The 12,852-nt window shown below is 29.6% G+C and overlaps 1 protein-coding gene across 2 annotated transcripts in view; it reads right to left on the bottom strand.

Moving 5' to 3' along the window:
• Positions 1-12,852, bottom strand: part of tei (irregular chiasm C-roughest protein teiresias) — a 247,109-nt gene that overhangs the window by 38,601 nt on the left and 195,656 nt on the right. The gene's annotated exons all lie outside the window — the stretch shown is intronic.

The following is a 12,852-nucleotide window of genomic DNA, read 5'->3' as shown; positions in this document are numbered from 1 at the left end:
AAGTTTGCGGACTGAGTCTGTAATTGGGACACGAGGGTATCTATTAAAACGCCACATTATGTGATTACGCGGGTTTATAATTTAATATAAGTTATAAGGGATTCTAATAAGGTCATGTTTACTGGAAGATTACGTAGGTTGGGATTAAGATTGATAAATCGTGGTATGACGCGTTTTATACAGGCAGTATAACTGACATACTGTAATCGAGGTCGTGAATAAGATTACGAAGTCAAATAGTGTAAATGCGTTATTAACTTTTTCAGTACACTGTACATAAATTGTTTTCCCACAAGTAAACGATAATTCGATTTATATGTAGAAACGCGCTGTTTTTATGTCTCGTGTGAGATTCGGATCTCTACTTCGCTAATATGTTAAGGAATCTGTGCGCCTAGAGAGAAACTAATAATCATAAACCTTAGAAAATAATGAATATGTATAAAGATGTTCCTCTATTAACGTTTGCCAGTAAAGTTATACATTGTTAGATTACGTAGAAATTAATAAATAAAAGTGGCAAATAGAAAATAACATTATTGTAATATCTAATCGTAATTTATTGTTGATTACGATTTACCGTTTGCTTATGATGTTTAATTTTATTAAATATTAATTAATATAAGAGAAAAAAATAAACACCCTAATATGTAATTAGCTTAGCATTAACTTTGATTTGGATCTGAAGAGAGAAATGGGCTGTAAATATAAATGGACGTTGAGGAATCCACCCCCATTCCGTGCCAGTGATAATCTTAGAATATTGTGACGTTATATTTACCAGGTGTATTTTTAAGTCACTAGACATTTTTTATTTTGATAATATAAAGTAGCATACAAAGAACTCCATCACTTCTCGAAATAATAAAAAAATAAAGATATATCCGTAATCCTTAGTTGGATTTTCTGAAACTTTTTATCACACATTTAAAAGTACGTCTATATTGATTTTTTTGAGATCTATAAAATTGCTCATCAGCTTATGTAGTGAAAATATTCATAAAAATGTTAATGTCAAATTGTTCACAATTTAGTTTGAGAAAAAAAATATATTACTAAATATTCATAAATAAGGTTATCGGCAAATTTTATAATCTTTTGCATAACTTCAAAGAATGCATTGAAAGACATTGAATTGAATCATGACACTGAAGCTACAATATATACGTTTTTAAATGTATTTGACTTTTATATTAAATGTAAAATATAATTTTACTCAAATAATTAAAAAAAATATTTTACCTAACGTTATCATTTAATTTTTATTTATTTAAAAATAAAACATATATAATAAAATAAGACATAAAAGTTAGGTGCAAATTTAGACTACTACAAAATTAGACATTTCGACATTTTTTAAGCAAACCTATACAATAGACTTGAGGGTCAAAATATTGGACATAAAATAGACATTTGTGGAATGAATTTGCTTCCTAATAATAATTATATATAAAAAAATATTATTATCTATAAATTTTATCGAAAAAATATTGTATAATAAATTAAGCCTTTTTAAAATAATACTATAGATTCTCAAAATATTTGTAAACATACATATAGAAGATATATTGTGATGTATAATAAGTCTTTAAACTTTTACACCGCACCTAAACACAAGTCGTATAAATAATTCGCGGAAGCCTATTTCAGATTCGATCTTGCCAGAAGACTTCATTTGACTTATCTACTCGCAGAGTTCTCTATTACGATGCCATCCTTCTCCTCCTATCGGCTTTTATTGCTTCGCTGGCATCCATTAAACCAGAAACGGACGGCTATTAAAGGAAAACAATCACGGTGGCTGAAAAATAGCACAGATAACGCTTGTACTCAATAAGAGATAATGGCGTCAGAGCAGTATTATAGTAATTGTGGATTATTAGGTCACTAAACGGGCGCCAGACACCCATGAATGGGTTTTCGGTAGAAATTCGAAAGAGTAATCAAAGATTTATTGTCTGGTAACACTTCATTGAGTGCTTTTCCGTTTTAAAATAATTTAATATTATTCCGAATGTAATTTAAGAAGTTTACATCTGGAACTCAACATCAAACTAATATTACAAACAAGGTATTTTAATTATGTTGCTTATATATAATATAATTATGACAATGTTAAGAATAATTATATTGTAGTAAATAATGAAAATGACTGTGGGGCCTATTTATTTTTTATTAACACTGACGTGACGGCGGCGTCACATTTTTTGGTGGCTTCAATGGGAAGATGACGACCGACGGTGCCTCGTCCGCCGAACTCTCGTACCGTTAATTTACCATCATGCAATTATTATAACTGATGCAGTGGCTCAGCCTGTGTCTAATTGCTAGTCAATACAATCCATCCGCCAAATGATCTTTAAGACAAAATGTATTTTCTCTTATTTTTGTTATTGTATTGTTATTAATAATTGGGTTCCAATTTATGATAAAAATAAACTAAATAAAAGTTTATTTATATATCTCAATCCGTATCATGGGAGCAACTTTCATATCCGTTCGAATATCACGTAGTCGCCTTCATCTTTCGGGAAAAGAAAAGTTCCTTACAAGTCTAGGGATGTGGAGCACGTCATTAAGAAGAGACGAGATGCGGTTGCTCGCTTAATATTCATAAAAGAAATGGCAAAAAAGGGCAGGTCGACAACCCTCAGAGCAGAGCAAGGGGTAATTTATCGCCGGGCGGCCCGGGGCAGTTTTGCTCCATAAATAAGGGCATCAAGACCCATAACGATGCGAAAACTTCCATTTTTAACGGCAGTATATTCGAATAAAGTCGTTGTAATCGAAATTCGAAAAGGGAAATTAGTGTCCGGTCGCAATTGCCCTTTTTTATCAACCGACAAATAGACCTCGCACAAACAATCCTCTGCGGGGAGACCATAAAAAAGGATTCTTTCCGAAACAGTCATTGTGACACAGCTGAAAGAATGAGCTAAAGTTGCGTTAACGTTCTAAGAAGTGTACTTAAAATGTTCCGATTGGAATGTTTTTTGAAACCCCGCAGGGCTTTGACCTAAATGTTTATCATTCCGTATTTCTGAAAATAAAAAAAATATGGTTGTCGAAATCGCTTATGAAAAAATATGTTTTAAATCAAGACGTAACACAACAGAGGGTAATTAATTTCCGTTTTAAATTATTATTATTATTTCTGACTTATATAATAAGTATATAAATCTTATAATAAAATATAAGTTATAATTAAATTATTATAAACTGCTCAATATTATTTTTTGCTGAATTTTATAAAACAGACAGTTCAACATTTAATCAGTCGATTATTGTATATTTGTCATTAGTTATTATTCAATTTTTTTGGATGATTTAACTCGGTTGTTTTCGAGTTATTTAAGCGATTGTGAACAATTTGTAACCTATGTCGGGGGATTGTCGAAAGTATTTCACCCCTTTGGGGGTTTCTAAATTGAATTATTTAAAAAAAATATTTATTTAATTGTTTTTTTTAATAAAATATTCACAATAAAGAAATAATTATATAATATTAACAAGATATATTAATATTTTAATATTATACTACATTTTCTACATGTATTTATATTTTTACTGAAAATCGCGTTTTATATTATTTTAATTTTATAAAATTATTCATAGTTGTTACTATTTATGTTACGAGCTATAAAAAAGTTATTTTCTTTTGTGCTATTATAAAATAAATTTTCACAACGCCATCTTTTCTCAACCAACCCATGGGCATTTATTTTCATTTTTTATGTTTCTTTATATGCACATACATACATATATTTTATCCATGCGTATGGTTATTGCGGTATGGGTGTGTATTTATTACCGCAACAGTGTTTATTGGTGATGTAACAGTTAAGGCAGTGTAGTAGATGTGAATTATTTGGCAGAAGTAATATATTAACCGTGTCACCAAAGCGCAAGAGTTACAACAGCCATTCGGGTTTATTTACGGACCCATTACTTCGCCATGTACAATACACACTTGCATAACTCGGAAGTAAATGTAGCAAAAAAAAAATTCTGGATCATTTCAAGATTTAAGATAATCCGCAAAAAATTGACCCGTCTCAACCATTGTGGAACTTAGATGCTGACACTTTATATATGTTACAGCTGCGGGTTCATTCATATACTATCTATCTTTTATAGTGGATGATTTGAATATAAAAGTGTTTGCTAGAGTAACATATGAACTATTGTTAAACATTGGGAGATATAAAAAAAAATACGCAATGGGCAAAAAATGATTTTTAATTTATAAAAGATTGCCTGAATATATAGATAATCTGTCTCTATCTACAAGTATCTAGAATTGTAGGCTTGCGCGGTTCATTCATTTAAGAATACGCTTGTTTTCGTCGTTTAGGTATAGTATTATTAGATACCTTAACGTAGTTATGTCAGAGAATTTAGAACGCCTATAATGGGAATAAAAATGCAACAGTCGATAAAATTGGCTGCGGTTTTGTTCTCGAGAATTATTTCTGGATAGAAAAGCGTCAAATCGAGAATTCTCATTTCTAGAGAAATTTTGTACTGTTGTTTTTGACAAAAAACTGTTTACAAATTTTTAACACTCGAACTCGCCTAATTTTTGCTTAAGTAATAAAATAAGACACTCAGATAAAAAATCTTTCCAAAGGTGTTTGTGCCAGATGTTTGAAAATATGCATACTTTTACGGAAGATCGACAGTATTCGAATGAATATTTATTACTCTAACCGGCCGGCGGTTTTATTTTTGGTTTGGTGAATAAAGAACCCGCTCCATTAAGAAGAAATTACGCATGGAAATTAGCAGAATCCAAAACGATTCAGAGATATTTTTATTTTTTGATAATTCAAAAATGTTTTTTTTTATATTTTTTTGTAAAGTAGCAACAGCTGTTAAATTATCGAGAAATCGCATTAAGCTAATGCATGTTATGTTACAATGAAAGTTGTACATCAATTAAATATATAATATAAATTAATATTAGATAGTAAAAAATAAACATTAAATAAAAACATTTTTTAAATACTGTACTTATTGAATCAGCCTGTATTAAGTTAATACATTTTCAGCTATGTACTTTAATTGCCTGTTTGATAAATAATTTATTTATAATTTTGCCAAGCATTTAACGAGCTATAAAAATACCGCCAGGAAATTGAAAAAGTCGAGATAATCTGTTAACATCAGTACTGAAAATATAATTTCATTTTTAGACAGGCCTTTGAAAATATGGCGAAACAATTTTCGCCCGAGTTTGTCTATTTTTAGAAAGCAGCATCTCAAAACACAGGTTTATTTGATTACACAATTCCGGTTGAATAGTTCTTCCCAGAGGTGGTTTCAAGCAGGGTTACTCGCATACGCGGATTTTATTCGCAGAATATGGAAATCGCACCAATTCCGAAAGGGTTGAGCATTGTTTCCCCTGGAACCGACCGCAAAACTGTTAATAATATTTTGATATGTTTCATTAAAATTTACGCGCCATATACTTTATACGGCTTTGCCCAAATTTCAATATGGACCCTTTGCTTCAGGGGAGGCCAAGCGAAGGGCCACGGGGACCGTTTTCTGCACGGATCATTGCTTTGATTTTGTATTGTTACAGTTTCAAGAAAATAGTCATACAAGTCAATTGTTAAAAAAGTTACCTAACCCTAATCTAAAGCAACTTTTCAGTCTTACGAGCTATATTCGATTTGCTAAGTGCTAGTTAACGAGTCACACGTATACGTAAACGTTTATCTAAATGTAACACTTTGCTTAAAAATAAATTAGGCGACTTTAATCAATTTGCGCGTTCAAAGGGTTTGTAGTCTAATATTTTTGGATACTTTAACATCAATAAATAATAATTGAAGTCAATTATTCATGTTTATATTTTCACAATACTAACTGGTGTGTGTAATTGTTAATTGTGCTTAGACTAACGACTACTAGATTACTTAGATTAAAAATAAATAAATACATTTGTATATATAACCGCAAATATTTTTTTAAAATGCTTTTTACATAACAGATAATAATGGAGCTTAATGTCATGCATGTCATTATTTGCTTAAGGGTTCTTAGCATTTAGAAAAAATTTAGTATGTACAGCGATTTTTTGTATCTTTCCCCTTTAAACTGCTAGTTAATTTTAAGACATTTTTTTGGCTTGGTTAACAAATAAAAATGAGCATATCTTGTGGAACTATGTCTTTTATTATTATAAAAAGAATTAACACAATAACCAAATAGTTCGCCCGTGACGTTGTCATAAAAAAATATGCCAATTTCAAATAGTAAATATTTTTTACATATACAGTGTAAATTAAAATAGAGAGAGATGAAGATGATTAGGGTACATTTTAAAAGCACAATAGAATGTCTTTATTAATACTTAGATTTTTTAGGCTATCAATAAGACTGCTACGTACTTTCTATTATGTAATTGTTTGTAATTTATATCTTGAATTGAAATTATATTTATAATTTCATAATATTCAATAACGATCATTTAATTCAAGGGTCTTAAACAGAATTTAAACTCTATAAATGTATTGTTCGGAATCTGGTAAAAAGTCAGATAGTAAAAAAGGTGGTTACGGTTTTCAACTTACATTTAGAGGGCTAATGAACGCATTGTACTGTCCGCGAATCGGTATTTTGCCAGCTCTGGCTGTCGCGGTAACGAGCCTTTTATGCCTTAATAAGTTTAACTGGGCGAGACTTTATTAAAGGAATTAACAACCCAGTTACGCCGCACACCGGCGACACCTGCTACAAACTAGAGCCAACCTTTTATTAATTATTTTTTATGTTAGGGTTATATGTGAAAGTGTATGTTTGTTTCAAAGTGTTATTGTCTATGTGAACAAGTGCACAATATACGAGGGTTGGTTGTTAAATACCAACCTTAAATATTTTTTCCCATAATATATTGAGTAGAATTATACAATTGTGTGCCGCATATAACTTATAATTTATATTAACAAATAATTTTACTAAAATATTTTTTTTATTTTTGTAATATGTAACTGTATATTAATGTAGCAGTAAAAAAACGTTACAATATATGTAGTTGTCTTCTACGTATGTATGTATAATTAATTAATTAATAATACACAAAGCTTATAGCAAACAAAACTGCGACTAGATTTCCACAGCTACTAAAAATTCTATAATATTATATTATAAGTCCTATAAAGGCAGCAAATAATATACTATTCTCTATTCGCGTTAACACAGTCAGTTCCGAGAGTTATCCATTATCCGAAATAGCAAGTTTGGGTTTACGCCCCTACTATTAGATCTAAAGCACATGATACGGATATACGTTCGATGTACTTAACATTACTCAGATTGATTGATGAATATAAAAAATATGGGAATGATTTTAATTTCAATAAATTTGTTCAAAATATAAACAGAATAAATTATTTGATTAAATAATTATTATTTATTATCGTTTAAGCAATAACAAAAAATATTTACTCTTTACTTTTGCAAATATAAAAAGAGTAAATTCTACATGTATTATACAATTGGGTGATCAAGTTTATAATTCGCGAGATTTGGCAATCCTTTGCCTCATAGTAAAAACACATTTGTTTTGTTAAAAATGTATTGGGACGAGTGAGCCGTTTCACGTGTTTTTACGATAAGCAAATTTATATATTAAATTTGTACCATGTTCACGGACAAAAGGCAAAGCAAGAGTGATACTAAAAAGAATATTTGCAATTTTTCTATCTTACTTTGATTTTATGACAAAAGTTAATCTCGATTGCGGACTTTGAAATGTTTATATTAAGACTTAAATTAAATCTATCTTAGATACAACTTTATAAAAATTACATGAGTTTCATCTGTGTTATAATAAAAGTTAACAGATAATTTATCCGTTATTAAAATTTATCAACCATAATAGTTTTTAACAAAAAATGTTGTCATTAATTTTGAAGTGCTAATAAAAATCGATAATTTTAATTAGCAGTGAAAGAGCGATATAAAGAAAATAGTGGAAAACAAAAATAAAAAAATTGACTCACACGTCAAATTATATCCTTATAACTTGTATTATTTAAAAATCAAGACTCACTGTTTGAGAACCGCTAAAAATCTGTCACATATGGATAAATAAAAAAAAATGTATAACATAATCGTGATTGGTTTACTGGAGCATCCCAGCTGTCAAGCGAATGACTATATTTTGCGTGCTAAAAATGAGGGTCGTATGAATAAATTCATTATTAAACACTCTGAGCAAGACGACGACAACGTTGTCATCAACAGTTAAGGCCGTTGTGTTATAAGGTTAAATTTAGGATGAAAGTTACGACAAAGTTTTGCGAGAGCTGACGAAAATTTAATTATGCTTTTCCTTCCCGTTCCCGTTTGTTTTGAGTTGCACCGCTCGATATTGTCTCGACACTTATATATTAAAAATTTGACATAATATCTAGAATAAATTCTGACAAATTTAATATGACAGTTAAAATATGAGAGAGAAAGAGAAAAAAGAGTGTAACATTCATTCAACATAAGCGATATTTTACGTCATACGAGCAAAGGTTACAATTTATATACAATTAATTAGTTACTTTTATTATTGTACTAATTGGTAACTTATTTGCCTACACTCTAAAAGAAGTTTAGTAAGTAAATGTAAATATTAATCAAAGGCTTTAGAAAAATCTAGGAAAACTATATTATAATGTATTTTTCTTCGTTATTTATTTATGGGCAAACATTACATTAAAAAATACATTTAGACTTTTTCTAGCGAAATTAAAACAAATATGCTTAATTGCTAAATTTAATTGAAACTATACCATAAAATTAAAAATTATAAGGATTTCTACACGAGGACTACATTTTGAAAAAAAGAAGAGATAAAATTGTATGAATGTATTTTTATTTGCTATTCAGTATTTCTAATTTTCAACATTATTGAAATGGTACTTGCTGGCTATTTGTTATTTTAATATCTACTACTTTCTTTAGCTAACTACATATCAGGTATTGGCCAAGGCTTTCACAAAATAAGATACCTGAAGAAATCCTTTTTGGAATGGGTTTTCTAAGAAACGGTAGCCTTATCGCTTAGGAATTTATTCATAGACTTAGTTCGTTATTAATATTATTTATTTAATTTATAAATAATCATGAAAAAATGGGTAACCGTAACAAAAAATCAGACATTCGTTATTTTAAATGACCAAAAAACTGGTTAATCGGTTTCGGTTTTAATCTATATGTATATTCTGAAATGTGTATTTTATTTTCCATAAACGTCTTTATGTCGATCGTAAATTGTGACCATGGCAAGTAGATCCTTGTCGAAACGTCGGTCAAACAAAGTGATCAGAGGTCCAAGACTATTATATGATTTTAACATATGAATACTCCGAAACTCGAAAACATAATTTTTAAATTACTGAGACGTACTTTTTAATGTAAAAACTTAAATAATTTATTATTTATTTTCAATTAAACATTTTAAATATTTTTTAAAAACTAAAACTGTAGTTTATTTGAAAATTGCAGCTAAATCATTTTATATTATATTTATTATAAGATATTCAAATAAGTTATTAATTTAAAAGACAATATTCCATTATAAATACTTAACTAAGAAGTAAATTATTTTGGTTAATTAAACTTGTTAACAAAATAAATAAGAATATTATTGTGGGGATCCTATTCTTAAAATTCGTGTTAAAATCTGTAACCAAAAATAATTATTCATCAATAAAGATAAACTAGACAATAGTGGGATCACACGGGTTTCCCATAAATTACACGCAAGGATTCTCCAGTGCATTAAATGGATATTTATTTAATACGAAACGGTCACGGAAAGCAATATATCACCGGAAGACAAAAACAACCGTAAGGCCACAACATTCCCGTCGCACAATTCAACCTCGGATATGTCCATCAAAATGTCACTTTCTAAAAGCGTATCCATACTTCGTTGTTTTAAGAAGCAAGTGCAACGATTGGCTGGATGATCGTGATTGGTCAACAAGCTTTGCAGCCCTGAATACAAAAGGCTGGTCTCCTAGGAAGATCAGTCAAACACCAGAAGAGACTAGCAATATATGAGGCTCACATCATGAGGGGGACTCCACCATACGAGCACCGCAGCAGAGAGAGATAAACCTCCGGTATACTTTCGCTGCCACACCAATCTTCCACCAACATCATCCCTCCGCCAGATTCTCCATCACCACTCGGAGAATAATGACCTCGCCTATTATAGCTTGTCGCAATATGTAACATAATCTAATAAAATTCTCACTTTCTGCGAGGTCACACCCCAAAGGGTCAAAAACCAGAAAAAAAAACATTTATAAAAAGTTTTTAATAGCTGGTTCTACATATGCATTCTTAAGTTCTAAATGAGAGAATATTTTCAGGTAAAATATTTTATATGATATTTTTACTAATTAAATAATATTATATACTTGTTTGAGCAATGCGAATAATCATTAAAAAGAGTATAACAAAAAATTCTAGTGCATTGGCATCGTCCAGAATAATAAAGGCGAATTAAACAATGTGTCAATATTTTAATATTTTATATTATTATTCCTCAAATTTTGAAAAATCTTTAAAATTTTATAAGATAAAAAAATATGTATGCAATATGGAAAATATATATGAATATTTTAAATGGCAAATTTAATTTAGACTCTTATCACTTATATAATTTTTCAGTTACTTATGTAACCTAAGAAAAATGTTGATGCAACAGTTCTAGAAACTGAAGTTATTTAATTTCAACAAACTTTATCGAATGCTTATAGATGACGTTGATCTATATTTTATTAACGAGGGACATTGTGATAGTTTTCGAAAAAGCATAATAAATTAGTGACAGTTAAACAATGTAGACGAAAACCATGTTTCTGGTCCACTTAAGCCTAGCAACTGAATATTTTATCGAACAACTTAGCAGGTGCTTAAGAAATTAAAAGAATTGAGGTAACTTACATACGTGTCAACAAACAAAAATATAACAAAGAGGAGCAGGGAGTTTAAAATACTTCAGGCAAATGTTTTTCCATTGCGATAGATCACTTTTAGCACAGATTTTGTGCATCGCTTTGAGTTAACGAATCTCTAAAACCGTCCAGATTAAATTATATAAGATTTTTCAAGTACTAAAATAGTTTCAGTGGCTTTCAATCCAGCGAAAACTATTTTAGATTTACTCAATTGCTATGCGATCACGATTCTTAGAAAAACAATAATGGACTAGTTAATACAGTAATACCTCAATTAACACGCGAGATAACTTAAAAAAAATAAAAACCGTGTAAATTGATTTTCTGAAAAATAAAAATATACCAGTACAAAGGAAAATCTTAAATCTATAAAATTTGTAAATTAATATAGTCCAAATTCTATTATGTTGTTTCGAAGGATTAAAACATTCATTTGTTTCAAAACATATGCTTGTCGAGTTCGCCCTTAATATTGATTACATCTCATAGTATACCATATTTATGACAAAACTCAAGTGCTATGTTTCTCAAAACACTTATGTATATTTCATTTAAGTAATGATACCTAGATTTTATATACATATACATATTAAGACTTCTTGCAAGATGGTTGTTCAAAAAAATGCACACTACAAATTACCCCTTTCCAGGCTACACTTTTGCACTTCACAAACAATATCCGAAACTTAAGGGATGGGCTCCGGCGAATCTCGTCCACCGGAAATGGCCCCAAGTTTGGGGGTGCACCCCAAACAACTTGCGGCTAACTCCACTTTGATAGCTTTTGCCAACACCCCCCCTCCCTTCCTCACATCCGCGTGCCACAATTTGTTGCCAAATCCGAAATCACGCCAGTGGACACACTTGATAAATGATAATGTCCAAAAATGAAGATTTAAACATCACGCAGGTCGTAATAAACGATAAATATGTATTTTGGTTTATAGGCCGTTAGCAAATTGGGTTTTGACCTAAAAGGGTTTAGTCACAAAAGATCCCTCAAGACTCGAGAGGATATTACGCTTGAGTAAATATTACGGGGATTTAAATAGCCGCCCTATTAATGTATAAATATTAATTGTGTAATATTGTTTGAATATATTAATAAAGCTATGATGGTTAATACAATCAAAGATCATAAATTATTTATTAATAGAGTCATTGTTGTAATGACATTTATTTTTCAATATTCACATGAAAAATAGGAAATATCTGTAAAAAATGGCCATTTAAGTAATAATAAAAACGTCAAGAGCTGTTAAATGTTATGACATTTCGGCGATCACTATACATAAATATCAAAACAATAATTTTAATTACATCAGATTTTGTTATATTGCTACATATGTAAATTATTTTTATGTAAAAAAATTCAATACTTCAGGTCTGAAAAATATTATTTTTATTTTATTATATCGCATCCTTGAATTTGCACCTACAAGTATTAGGTTGATTAGCTCGTAAAAGTGCGACATAAGATATCCTGTGATAAAAACATTTATCATTCAAGTTAATTCCTGAGGATTTAATCCGCTCAAAGTAAAAATACATAAAAATTAATGGGGCTGTGATAATAAATAATTCTTGACTTTTAATGTAACAGTAAGATCAACTAGTCTTGATACAGAGAATTTAAGAACTCAACCTAATAATTAATATATTATTTTTTGTTAATTATTTATGTATTAAGTACATTAAACGTGATACTTAAATCAATAAATTTAAGGCTCTACAAATAATAGAGCAGGTATTGACGTTTTGAAGTTATACACTGTATGTACTTTTAAATTATGTTCTACAATAATGAAACTGATAATTTTCAGAAATATTGTTACTAATATTCTTTGGAAATAAAAGTTGCTCAGACCTTGAA

The sequence above is a fragment of the Plectrocnemia conspersa genome, unplaced genomic scaffold, assembly GCF_051122295.1.
Source record: "Plectrocnemia conspersa isolate PC_06_02 unplaced genomic scaffold, ASM5112229v1 ptg000005l, whole genome shotgun sequence".
In the NCBI taxonomy this organism is placed as follows: domain Eukaryota; kingdom Metazoa; phylum Arthropoda; class Insecta; order Trichoptera; family Polycentropodidae; genus Plectrocnemia; species Plectrocnemia conspersa.
Note: the sequence above shows the minus strand (reverse complement) of the source record. Positions and strands in the feature narration are given on the sequence as shown.